Consider the following 12,093-nt stretch of genomic DNA (forward strand, 5'->3'; position numbering starts at 1 on the left):
TGACCACAGCTTGTATAACAGGAAAAGGAAAAAAAATAATTAAAGAAAAAACTGAAATAAATTCAATAAATGCATTGAAAGTGGTGAAATTACAAAAACCGTAATTCGATCATTTCAGCTACGGAATCAGGAATATTCCCACGTATATTACAGCTTCTCAAAACCCTGCAGTCAAAACACAGCTTCAGAGAATTGACTTTCCTTGATAAAGGATGTGTTGGAAATTCCACTTGCAATTCACAAATCATTAAGTACTCACAATTTCGTCATGCTGGTCATGTTTGTAAGTGGCGGAAATTCCGAAGCACCTCCATTGAGGTCACTGATTCGTCTGTATATGCATCATCTGAGCGTTAATTATCTTGATTTCTACTTACTTAATCATAAGAACATTGCAAAAAGCAAAATAAACTTTTTATAACAAGGCGTAAACTTACAGTTCAGTCAAACTGGTCAAAACAGAAATACTTGGGGGTATTGGTCCTTCAAATCCAGAACCTTCAATCTCTCTGTTAAAAGAGCAAATACTAATTCTACTGGAAGTTTCTAACTTGTACAAATATTACCAAATGAAAATACTCACAACATCTGGAGGTTTTTCCAACTCTCAAAGTTGGGCAGTTTCCCAACAAAGCTGTTACTGCTTATCCTACTGTGTTTACGCCAAAAGGGAAAGCCAAGAATTCAACTTAACATATGTGGAAGAAGAGTAAGAAATCTCATCTTAGATGTATATTCAAATGCACTCACAGTTCAATCATTTTCGTAAGATTATTTAGTTCCACTGGCCACTCTCCTGTGAAATTATTAGCATTGAGATTGCTGCAACAATCAAAGTTCATAGAATTTAGAATGAAATCCAGCTCACGCTTGATCTGCTCTAGTAAAAACACACTATAATTTAAAAGCAACCACTCCTTCATTTAAAGTGACTAAGCAAATTTAAAGTGACTAAGCAAATTGCAAGAGAGGTGTCCTTGCTAAGCGTGGGTGAAGTAAAACAACCTCGAAGAAGCATGTGCCTCAAGCAGCAACACACAAAGCAATCCGCACAAGCATGATTTTAAGAAATGAGAAAGGGAAAAAAGACCTATTTTTGGGTACTAGGGCTCCTCTCTTCATACGCTTAGTGATCTCTTCGTTGTCTCTTTCTACTTCTTCTGGGGTTCACTACGACTCTTCTTCTACTCTGTTTATTCTAGATTTGCTTCTTTCTTATTTTTCTTCTCCTTCTGTGTGTGTCTTCTTCTTTTCCATTTTTACGTTTACCATAATTTCAATTCTTCTCTCTCATCCTGTCAAAGAAAATTATTTCTCCTTTTCTTGTTCATTCTCTCTATTTCATTTTCAATATCTAATATCTTTATTCATGTACATTTTAATGATGTTTTGTAAGAATTGTTGGAATTAAGTTTGTTATTGTTGTATATGATATTGAAAGCAGTAGTGTCAGTTTCCAGTTTTGATGATACAAATACTACATTTCCATATGTTAGCTATTTTATCTTTTCATCCCAAAATTATACGCATTACTTTAAAGAAGGTACACTCACGTGTCTTGCTTCTCGCTTATTAATGGTCTCAGAAGAAAGTCGATTTATTGCACTTCTTGCTTTCTAAAAGACTACAGAGACACATTTTATATCAAACACGACATGCCCTCATGAAGACAGTTATAATCTATGACCTATTCCTCCTATCTTGATGGATGGTGACCAAGTATGGAAGCATAACTCTCTTATCATCAGGAATAACTTCCACACCAGTGTCATTGCTAATGACGGGACCTTGAAAAGAACTGCATCCTACAAAGGTGCTAAACTAGATCTTAATCAAACACAACTAAGAACCCGTTTCCACCTCAGAGCTGATCCTTAGGATAAAATGAGGCTCTCGAATCTCCAGGTGACGCTGGTTGGCTGATAAAATGAGGCTCTCGAATCTCCAGGTGACGCTGGTTGGCTCTATAAACCCACAATATTGACCTTGTTTTGAATCAATTTTGATCAGAACATCCTCACTTGAACTCAACATTGTATCACTTTCCCTTCATTGAAAGTACACTTACATAGCCTTAATACCTGGAGCTGTATCCTATATCTCTTGCCTTACTATAGTACCAATGTACCAGACAAAGCATTGTCCCCAAGGAGATAGTTGAATGGTTAAGATATAGGAGTGTACCAGACAAAGCATTGTCACCACAAGGAGATAGTTGAACGATTTAGATATAGGAGTAACAATTTGAAATTCAGCTACAAAACTCAATGTGAGCTCATCTGCTCTTAACTTAGGTGGCTTATTGGCACATGTGCTTGTGGGATGTAGTAAGCTATCGTGTGGATCAATTGAGATGTGTGCAAGCGTGCCTGAACACTACAGCTAAAAATACATCTATGCATGGACCCCTAGCAAATACTACTCACTCAGTCTCTCATTTTGGATTTTCATAGTCTTCTCCCTCAACAACCATCTCCGATTCTCCATTCTATTTTTTTAGCTTCATTTCAGTTTTAACTCACGATCACATCTTCCACGCAATACAAACAGTAAATTCACTTGTGAAAATTAGTTAGGAAACAGAAGAGTAAGGAAGACTTACAGCATCTGTAAATTGACCAGATTCCCTACTTCTGCTGGTAGTGATCCATTAAACAAGTTAGTCTCCAAACTCCTGAAAAATTATGACAACTTCAGAAAATTTCAAGTAGTCATATACAGTCAATCAGTCCGAGAAAAGTGAAAGCAAAGGAACTTACAATTTCACAAGCGAGGTCATATTTCCTATGTACTCTGGGACAGGCCCAGATAACCGATTATTAGAAATAGCCCTGGAAAACTTCAATTCATGAGAAGCCCTGAATCAAAGGTTAAATTTTGACAATGTATGTAAAGATATGGCACCTCGGCCTAACTTAACCCCAAAAGCTAGCTCATGAGGGGAGGTTTGTCCAAGTCCATATAAGAAGACCAATTTCCCATCCATCTACCGATGTGGGACGTTTTAACACTTCCCCGCACGCCCAGACCTCAACTCAAGCGTGAACACTTATAAATGGGGGCCCAACATCGGCAGAAGGATGGAAAATTGGTCTCCTTATATGGACTTGAACAAGCCTCAACCCCAAAAGCAAGCTTATGAGGAGAGGTTTGTCCAAGTCCATATAAGGAGACCAATTTCCCATCCCTCTACCGATGTGGGACTTTTTAATACTGTATATGAATAAATTGCCTCACATGAATTCCAACTTGGTAGACGCCCATTCAGGGGGAATTGTACCACTTAAGTAGTTGCGGTTGAGATCACTGCAAAAAAGGTAAAATCATAATGATTTTAAAATAAGTAAAATTCAAACTGATTCTGTAACAATTGTTCTGGATGCTCTCAGTACATTTTCTTCAGATATGGTAACTTTGCCAGAGATGCAGGGAGGACACCTGGAAGATCCTGTCCTTTGAGAAATCTGTTAACAATTAGAGCAGCTGCTGTCAGAATCACTAGATATTTGAAACAATCTTGTCCAGTTTATATAATCTAAAGCAGGTTCATAATGCAATGAAGTGGCAATAAGATAAATAATTCCAGAAATAGTCATGTTCATCAATGCGATATTTAAATATTTAGATAAAGACATGGTATTCTAACAATAAATCTAATACCAGTCTATTATAAGCATATACCTAATATCATCTAACAAAATTTATTTAATCCAGATATCAATCAAAACAGTAGCAGTAACCCAAACTAAGGGTGTGTTTATAAGTGGGTTTCTTACTTATATTCTAGAGTTTGGTAAGTGCAAAAAATACTAGCTCAAAAACATTTGTATATAATTTAGGAAAATAATATGGGATGACAATCAATGTGGAATGTTACTATGAAACTTGTTTTTCTTACTTCCATTACCGAAGAAATTGTCCAGTTCCTAGAAAAAGTATTTTCCAAAATTTTTAACCAACCAAACAGAGGAAAATTGAAAAACATATTTTAGAAAATGTTTGTCTTCATACCAACCACACCCTAATAAGGTCCTCAATTTCCTTTTCCTGACTTGTGATCTTCGAAAAAGGAAATCCTTAGGATTTTCTCAATATAACTAAAATTTAATCTTAGCAGTTTAATCTGGACCAATACGTCGAAACTCATTGCACATGGATAAAGGAAAAACTGTTTCAACATCAAAAACTACAGAAAACATATAATAACAGATTCTAAATTGTAACCAAGCATCGCCCATTGGTTCTATACCCGATAAAACCAAACACAAGTCAAGAATTCTGCTTCCAAACAGAAATTCAGTAAAGGGTTCTAAACTGAAACAACTTTAAAGTAGGCAGAAGCAGAACTTTATTAACACATCAATTTTCATACCCTGATCAACTACTTAACAAAACACATTCATTTGAGAGAGGGACTTACATGCTCTCCACATGACAAATATTATCAGGGAAAGTGCAATTGCATTGTAGGGTATTGTTATACAAAGGCATATCTTTCCTTTTGGGTGTGCTCCAATTTGAGTTCCCATCACAAGGGTTTAGCTTAAAATCCCAATCTTTTTTCCCCAATTGAGCAGCTATTTCTTGAAGAGCTTCCACTGCCAATCAAAGTAAATAGGTATCAACTTTTTTTGTACATACATTACCTAAAAAAAAAAAAAGTTCAAATCTTTTTACCTTCATCTTTAGGAAGTTGACCAGTTTGTGCTTCAATGTTGCCTACTGTAAAGCAAATGACTATGGTGAAAAAGATGAGAAAGAAATTGAAGAATCTTGGCATGGTCTCTTAGACTTCAAAAGCTTGAGTACTCATCATAATGAAAATTAAAGAGATTTTTGGGTCTTTTTTCTGAGAAATGAAGTTCCTCTTGAGGCAAAAAAATTGTTAAATAAAATGAAGAAGCTAGATTTGAGGTGAAGAAGACAAATTGCTGAAAAAGATTAGAACTTGTGGGGCAATGATAAATTTTTTTATATATAAGTGTTTGTTTGTTTATGGTTTTTGTGACGCCTTAGAAAAAAATCCTGTCAACATATACTGCATGAGAAGGAGAATTTAAAATGAAAATGCACTTTCCTTATACATAAAGTTACTTTTATTCCCCTACTTAAATAATAAGGTTCCACATGCCATGGCAGATATTAAGTTATTACTCTTCGCTGTCACTGTCTCAATTCATGTGATTTTTGAAATTCGACATTTAAATTTAGAAAAATGTAATAGTTAGTTTTTTATATATCACTTATATAACTTGAATTAAAATTATTATGCTTATAATATTTTTTACATAATAATAAATAGAGAATTATTATTTCAAATTTTTTACATAATAACAAATATATATATACATATATATATATATATATATATATAAAAATCTAATTATTGTTTTCTCTTAATAACAATTACTCAACATTGATTGTTTTAAATATATAAATTGTTTTCATCATGAGGTAGTAAAAAGCACCGTAAACAATTCACATGCCTCCTTATTTAAAGGGACAATTTTTAATATATACAATAAATTAATTAATTTACAATAAATATAGTTATGTTTAATTTACATAAAAAAATATATAATAACTATACAATATAGCTTGGTAAAAATCATAGAAAATATATATTAACTACACAATATAAATTAATTATGCATGAACTATACACTTGATATACATTATAATACACTTTATATATAAAATATACATCAAATATTAATAAATATACATCAAATAATCATTTTTTATAACTAAAATGATGGAATAACCATCTGCCCTAATTATCCTTATTTTAAATCCCAACACCCCAAGCCCCATCCCCATACTCCACACCCTTACCTCACCCTACCTCTCATTATAATTATCTAAATTATTTATAATACTTTTAAATAGTATCTTTTACTTAGGTATTGAACAAAAAAAACCTTACTTTCTTTTACGGAACACACCCTTATCCTATTTAGACAAATGTAAAAAATTCATACCGACACAAATTTAAAAGTGCACGTGGGTAACAATAGAAACTATTACTCCCTTCATTTCATATTAAGTAAATTTATGAGATAATATATATATATTAAGAAAATATTTAAAGACATAATTTAAATCATATTTTCCACTATTGTTCTTTGTAAAATCATAAATATAACTTTGCAAATAGAGTAATTTATCTCTTGGAAAATATAAAACTTCAATAAATGAAAGGATAAATATGAAAAAAAATTCAAACATCTATCTTAAATTTTGAACAATTCAATTATTTTGAACAATAAAAAATTCCTCAAAAATTTACTTAATATGGAATGGAGGGAGTATTATACTTTCTCAATTTTATTTTATTTGACTTCTTTATCAAAAATTAAATATTTTATTTTATTTAGAGAAAATTACGCAAAATAGATCAATTATGAAATTATTTACTTAAATTAGACTCAACCCAAATTATTTATCCTTAATAGACTCATGATCAAACTATTTACCATTTTACCTCACGTTCTCCTTTTTAATTTCACGTTCTTTTTTGATACCACCAGAGTATATCTGCTTGATATCATCAGAGTATAATATACTCTGATAGTATCAAGGAATTTTGCTGAAGCACTGTCTCTTCCTTCTTGATACTATCAGAGTACTTATGTACTCTCATGGTATCAAACGTGTATTTATGTCAGTGCCCCTTCCCCTGTTCCTTTTTGATACCATCACAGTACATTATATTTTGATGGTATCAAGCAATTTATCAAGTAGTTTTTTCTTGATACCATTAGAGTATAATATATTTTGATGGTATCAAGAAGGAAGTAACAGTGCTTCATTGAAACTGCTTGATACTATTAGGATATATTATATACTCTCATTGTATCAAATGCGTGAGATAGTTAAAAACAACGGGTATAAAAATAATGAAATATCCAATGATAAATAGTTTTCTTTTTTAGAGTATAACAATAATTATCCCTTTTATTTATCTATTTAAATAAATCAAGATAGTATTTTTTTTAATACTATTCTTAGTATTAAAAACTACATAAGATATTCCTAGTCAAATATATCTTAAACATTATTAAGAAAATTAACTTACTAAAATATACCTCTAATTAATTATTATTTTTTAAAGAAAGTCAGATTAATAGGAGCCAGCAAAGGGAGTACGCAATATGCATGAAGCCAATCTTGAAACTGTTCCAATTGGTTTCATACTACTATTATGATAAATATAAATATATCTGAAGTATTATGTAATTGGATGTCTTTTTTAATGTGGGGTCTATTTGAAGTGGGTAAGTTGTTCATTAGTTTTTTCTCTTCTTTCTAATTTCATCTTTTGGTTATAAATATAGCATTTTTCAATGTAAGAGACATACACAGATACAAATTTCTCCTCTATTCACTTACTCTCTCCTCCTTACTTTGTTAAGCTAGTATATTTTATAATATGTTATCAGCACGAGTCTTCACTGCTTTGAGTTATAAAGGTAATAAAAGGGTAAGAATTTTATTTTCTTAAAATGTTTAATATCTCAAAACTTGAATTTATTGCTCTTGATATTTCTGGAAAAGTCTACTCATCATGGACACTAGATACCGAAATACATCTAGAATCGTTGGGTCTGGCAGACACCATCAAAGATGACACTACGGCATCTAGTCAAGACTATGCCAAAGCCATTATATTTCTCCACCACCATCTTGACAACAGATTAAAATTACAATATCTCACATTAAAAGACCAGTTTAAACTATGAAAAAATTTAAAAGAAAGATATGACCACCTGAAGTTGGTCATGCTTCTACAAGCACGTCATGATTGGCTAAATCTGATATTAATGGATTTCAAAAATATAACTGAATATAATTCTTCCTTGTTTAGAATTATAACTCAGTTAAATTTATGCGGAGAAAAAATCACGGAGCAAGATTGTCACGACCCAACCCCGTAGGCCGCGACTGGTGCCCGAATTGAGCACCCAAACGTACCCTTATCCCCAATTAGCCTTTTAACCGAATAAACAAAGGTAGTGATTAGAAAAAAAATTGCTAAATAGATCAAAAAAATAGATGTAGGCACGAGGGCTGATAGGCCATCACAAAACACACAAAACCCAAACCATATATACAAAACCCACAACATAACTCTGTCTACAGACCTCTACAGATGATAGCATAGTCATATGACGGGACAAGGCCCCGTCGTACCTCTGACCAAATTATCCAAATATACAGAGATAAAGTCAGTACCAAAATACAAGCTCCGAACAAGAGAGCACTGTCAACGACGCAGCAAATATCCTAAACAGGTGGATCAGCAAATCGAACTTCGGTACCTGCGGGCATGTAACGCAGCCCCCCCGAAGAAAGGGGGTCAGTACGAAAAATGTACCGAATATGTAAAGCATGAATTGTAATAAATAAAATCATAATCTGAATGTGCAAAAAATAAAATAAATGTTTAGAATTTCAAAATACTTTTCATAATCCCAAATCATATATGCAAATACATATGCCGTATCCGGCCCCATTTTATGGGACTCGGTGAACAAAACGTGGTCGCCCTCCTGTCATTGGCGCCACAACACATCATAACACCAGAGTAGGGAATATCTCCGTAACAAATCATATCATATCATATGGCCATATCAAATCATATCATATAACAAACATATATGTACATGGCACAGCATAACTCCGTGGCATAACATTTACCACCCCATGTACATGTCATACCTGCCCCCTCACGTCGGGACACGGCGAACAATGCAGAGAAATATGCACGAAAACATATCCTGGCCCAGGCTCAGTGAAAGAAGCATTGAGGCATCCACGAGTGGAGTAGTGAGAAACTAAATGCAATTTAAATTACAAAACATTTATACAGACTCGATGGCATAATTTCGATAACAAATCATAAAAGGAAACTTGAATAATAATAATAGTACAAGTACTTCCAATATCACAATAGTCTACGTAAAAATAGTATTTTCCGAATTATCTCCGTACTTCCAAATATATTATGGAAATTATCAGAATAATTATTCATATAATATTAGGAAGCATAGCAAAGAGTTTCTTTCAAATTTTACCTACCGTAATTCAAACGGAATAACGAAGAAAAATTCGGAATAGTGGGGCCCACCTCGGTCAAATGAGGTGGCGTATACAAATCACGTGCGTTAGACTTCATAACATTATTTAGAAGAGTTTCAAGGTATTCGGAATTCATTTGTGCAAAATCTAGAAGTTTAGACAATTTTTCCAAAACTATTCATAATTACCTAATTCAATTCTATTGAATAGAAAAGGGAAATTTTCGAGCGTCGATTCCGACGAGTAGAGTGATCCCCGAGGTTCGTATTCACTCCTATTATATCTAGGACATGCCAAGAGAAGAAAATGTAAAGCTTTACATACCTTTTTGGCCTTTTACGGTTGTCCAAGTTCAATTTTCGTTTCCTCCAAAATCTACAATTGGTCACATTTACCAATTACTATTTATAAGACTTTAAGAATTCATTTTTTTCCAATACTTGTCTATAAAAATTTCAGCAGCATCTCCCCTATATATATGACACTCCGAGATTACAACTCGGCCACAATATTAACAACCAAGCCAACAACAACACCAATTCCATCGATAATCAATTTAACACACCATAACATAAATTGGTGTAATTTTCTAATTAGTGCAACAACTTTCAACCAAACTTTGCATTTTCAAATAAATATGAATATCTCATATCCATAATTAATTTCAACTCATTCCAACATAAGTGAAAAATATTCCAAGTAAGCTATCCAATTTTTATCAATTTCATATTTCACTCAAAAATTCCATAAACACAACAAAAATATTATAATTCATTTTCTTCCTCCAACTTCATAATCAAATCCATTTCCTTCTTTCAACTTCACAACCAACAACAACACTCCATACTTTTAATAATTTACCTCCATATTCTTATAATATCATACTCAAATTACATAATTCCTACAAACTAGTTTAATACCAACTTACACCATATAAACTTCATTTATATCCCAAAAATCATAACAACAACTAACAAATTATACAAACTTATTTTTTTTCCATTTCATCACCTAACCCATATTTCCAACTTCAATAAATTCATTCAACTTCCAATTCCAACATAAAATTTTTATCATAACTACTACTCCATAACTACTACTAAAATACTACACAAAAATTTAATTCATCTTGCCTCCAAAATCTTCATATACATGGATTTATACATATGTAAAACCCACCATACAAACTTCCATATTTCCATAAATTCTACACATCTCTACATACTACAACATCAACAAACTTCATAACACAAAGAAATTGGATTAATTCTTACCTTTTCCTTCCAACTTCTTCACTTTACCAAAGCTTCAAATCAACCAAACAAGCCTTCTATCTTCCAAAATAAATTTACCATGTTATAGAGGACCCTTGATTTAGTGGAAATACCAAGAAATTATAATTTTAGAGATGAAATTTCAAGGAGTGAATTTTTCCCCTCCTTGTGCGATTTCTCTTCTTTGTTTTCCTTTGGTTTTCCTCTTCCTTCTTCTCTCAATTTTCTTGAAGATTCTAGGAGTTAGATGACTTATACCATGTGAAATTACCATTTTGCCCCTCACCTTTTTTAATATTTCCAAGTTGAAATTCCAATTTTGTCCTTAACCTTTTATGGTATTTCCACATGTGAAATTCCAATTTTATCCTTAATCTTTTATGGTATTTCCACATGTGAAATTCCAATTTTGTCCTTAATCTTTTATAGTATTTCCACATGTGAAATTCCAATTTTACCCTTAAACTTTTCCAATATTTTCACATCCCAATTTAGTCATAAGAATTATGTATCCAACAAAATCAAACATAGCCTTGCCCTTGACTTGTTACCGTTATCCCCAAAATGTCCTATTGTGAAAATTAAAAAAAATATGGGATATAACAAAGATAAACTTGAAAATACATACTCCACATTTCCACAAGCGAATATGCTCCTGCAACAGTAATATCGCGAAAAGAATTTTAAAAAATATTCTGAATTACTTTCTCACCCTTTGATTGCTGAACGTCACAACGAACTGCTAATGAAAAATATTTCAGTAATAAAAAAACACTATTTTCTAGAAAATTCATCTCAATCAAGAGAAACTCCTCCTTATCGGAAAAAATGGAGTTTCACCGGATAAAATTATGAGATTAGATCTGATTTTTCTCCAATGACTTTTCATATTTATTTTTAGATTTAATAATTTTAATTTAGATAAAATGTATTTTGGTGGAAGAGAGAAAGAAAGAGATAAAGAGAGTGACAACAATGGTGGATCTCCATCTTTCCCGGTGAGTTGTAGATTTGATTTGGTGTAGTACTTATCGGTAGTAATTTTCCAATGAAGTTTATTCGTGTTTTATTTTTTTACATTGTTGTAAAAAAATTTAAAATCAGTGCAGTGATTTTTTTTATTTTATTCAAAATCAGAGCATTGCTATGCTTTTACAAGATTTTTTCAAATTGATGTGATGGTCATTTGATGAATGGTGGTGGAAGGTGGAAGGAGAAAGATGGAAGAAGAAGAAAGGAAAAAATAATATTTTTTCACAAAAATAGTATTTTTCACGCGCTCGAAATAAGTGCAATACACGTACTATGCTAACTCAACAAAAAGTATCAAAATAACATAGCAAAACATGACATGAGGTGTGTAAAATAAATAAAGTCTAATTAAGATATCTAAGTGAAAGTTGGTGCCAACTCTAGGGAGCACAGATGGATTTAGCCTAATTTTTATCAACTCGTGTCTCTTTGCTCTTTTACTTCTATTATTTTCTCTTCTTCTTTTTTTATTTTGTGAGTTGCCTATTTTGAATGTCCGACTATGATTTTTAAGAGATCGATTTTTAAGACTACTTTATTTTAAAAGACAGAAAATCCATGCACTTTTAATGAAATGTATCTACGAAAATAATTTAACACTTCAAGGACACAAATTTATATGAAGAAGAACACTAAGATGAATGCTTGATAATTTGAACAAAGAACATGAAATTGAAGGCCTGAAACACATGCAAAACGTTTTCCT

At 32.2% G+C, this 12,093-nt stretch overlaps 1 long non-coding RNA gene and 1 pseudogene across 2 annotated transcripts in view; both read right to left on the reverse strand.

The window, feature by feature from the left end:
- Nucleotides 1–4,966, reverse strand: part of LOC129872622 (uncharacterized) — a 31,880-nt pseudogene extending 26,914 nt beyond the window's left edge. Inside the window, exons 1-11 of the transcript XR_008762568.1 lie at nucleotides 4,678–4,966; nucleotides 4,421–4,598; nucleotides 3,393–3,464; nucleotides 3,238–3,306; nucleotides 2,760–2,831; nucleotides 2,603–2,674; nucleotides 751–822; nucleotides 584–652; nucleotides 438–509; nucleotides 260–331; nucleotides 94–165 (exon numbers count right to left, since the gene is read on the reverse strand). The product of XR_008762568.1 is annotated as an uncharacterized LOC129872622 (transcript). The remainder of the gene's footprint in view (nucleotides 1–93; nucleotides 166–259; nucleotides 332–437; nucleotides 510–583; nucleotides 653–750; nucleotides 823–2,602; nucleotides 2,675–2,759; nucleotides 2,832–3,237; nucleotides 3,307–3,392; nucleotides 3,465–4,420; nucleotides 4,599–4,677) is intronic.
- Nucleotides 4,967–8,086: 3,120 nt separating this feature from the next.
- On the reverse strand, nucleotides 8,087–10,553 carry LOC129872422 (uncharacterized). The gene is made up of 3 exons (XR_008762567.1): nucleotides 10,356–10,553; nucleotides 9,406–9,456; nucleotides 8,087–8,321 (listed from the first exon to the last, which is right to left on the reverse strand). It is a non-coding gene; the product is annotated as an uncharacterized LOC129872422 (long non-coding RNA).
- Nucleotides 10,554–12,093: the final 1,540 nt, after the last annotated feature.

Source organism: Solanum dulcamara, chromosome 11 (genome assembly GCF_947179165.1).
Source record: "Solanum dulcamara chromosome 11, daSolDulc1.2, whole genome shotgun sequence".
Lineage (NCBI taxonomy): Eukaryota > Viridiplantae > Streptophyta > Magnoliopsida > Solanales > Solanaceae > Solanum > Solanum dulcamara.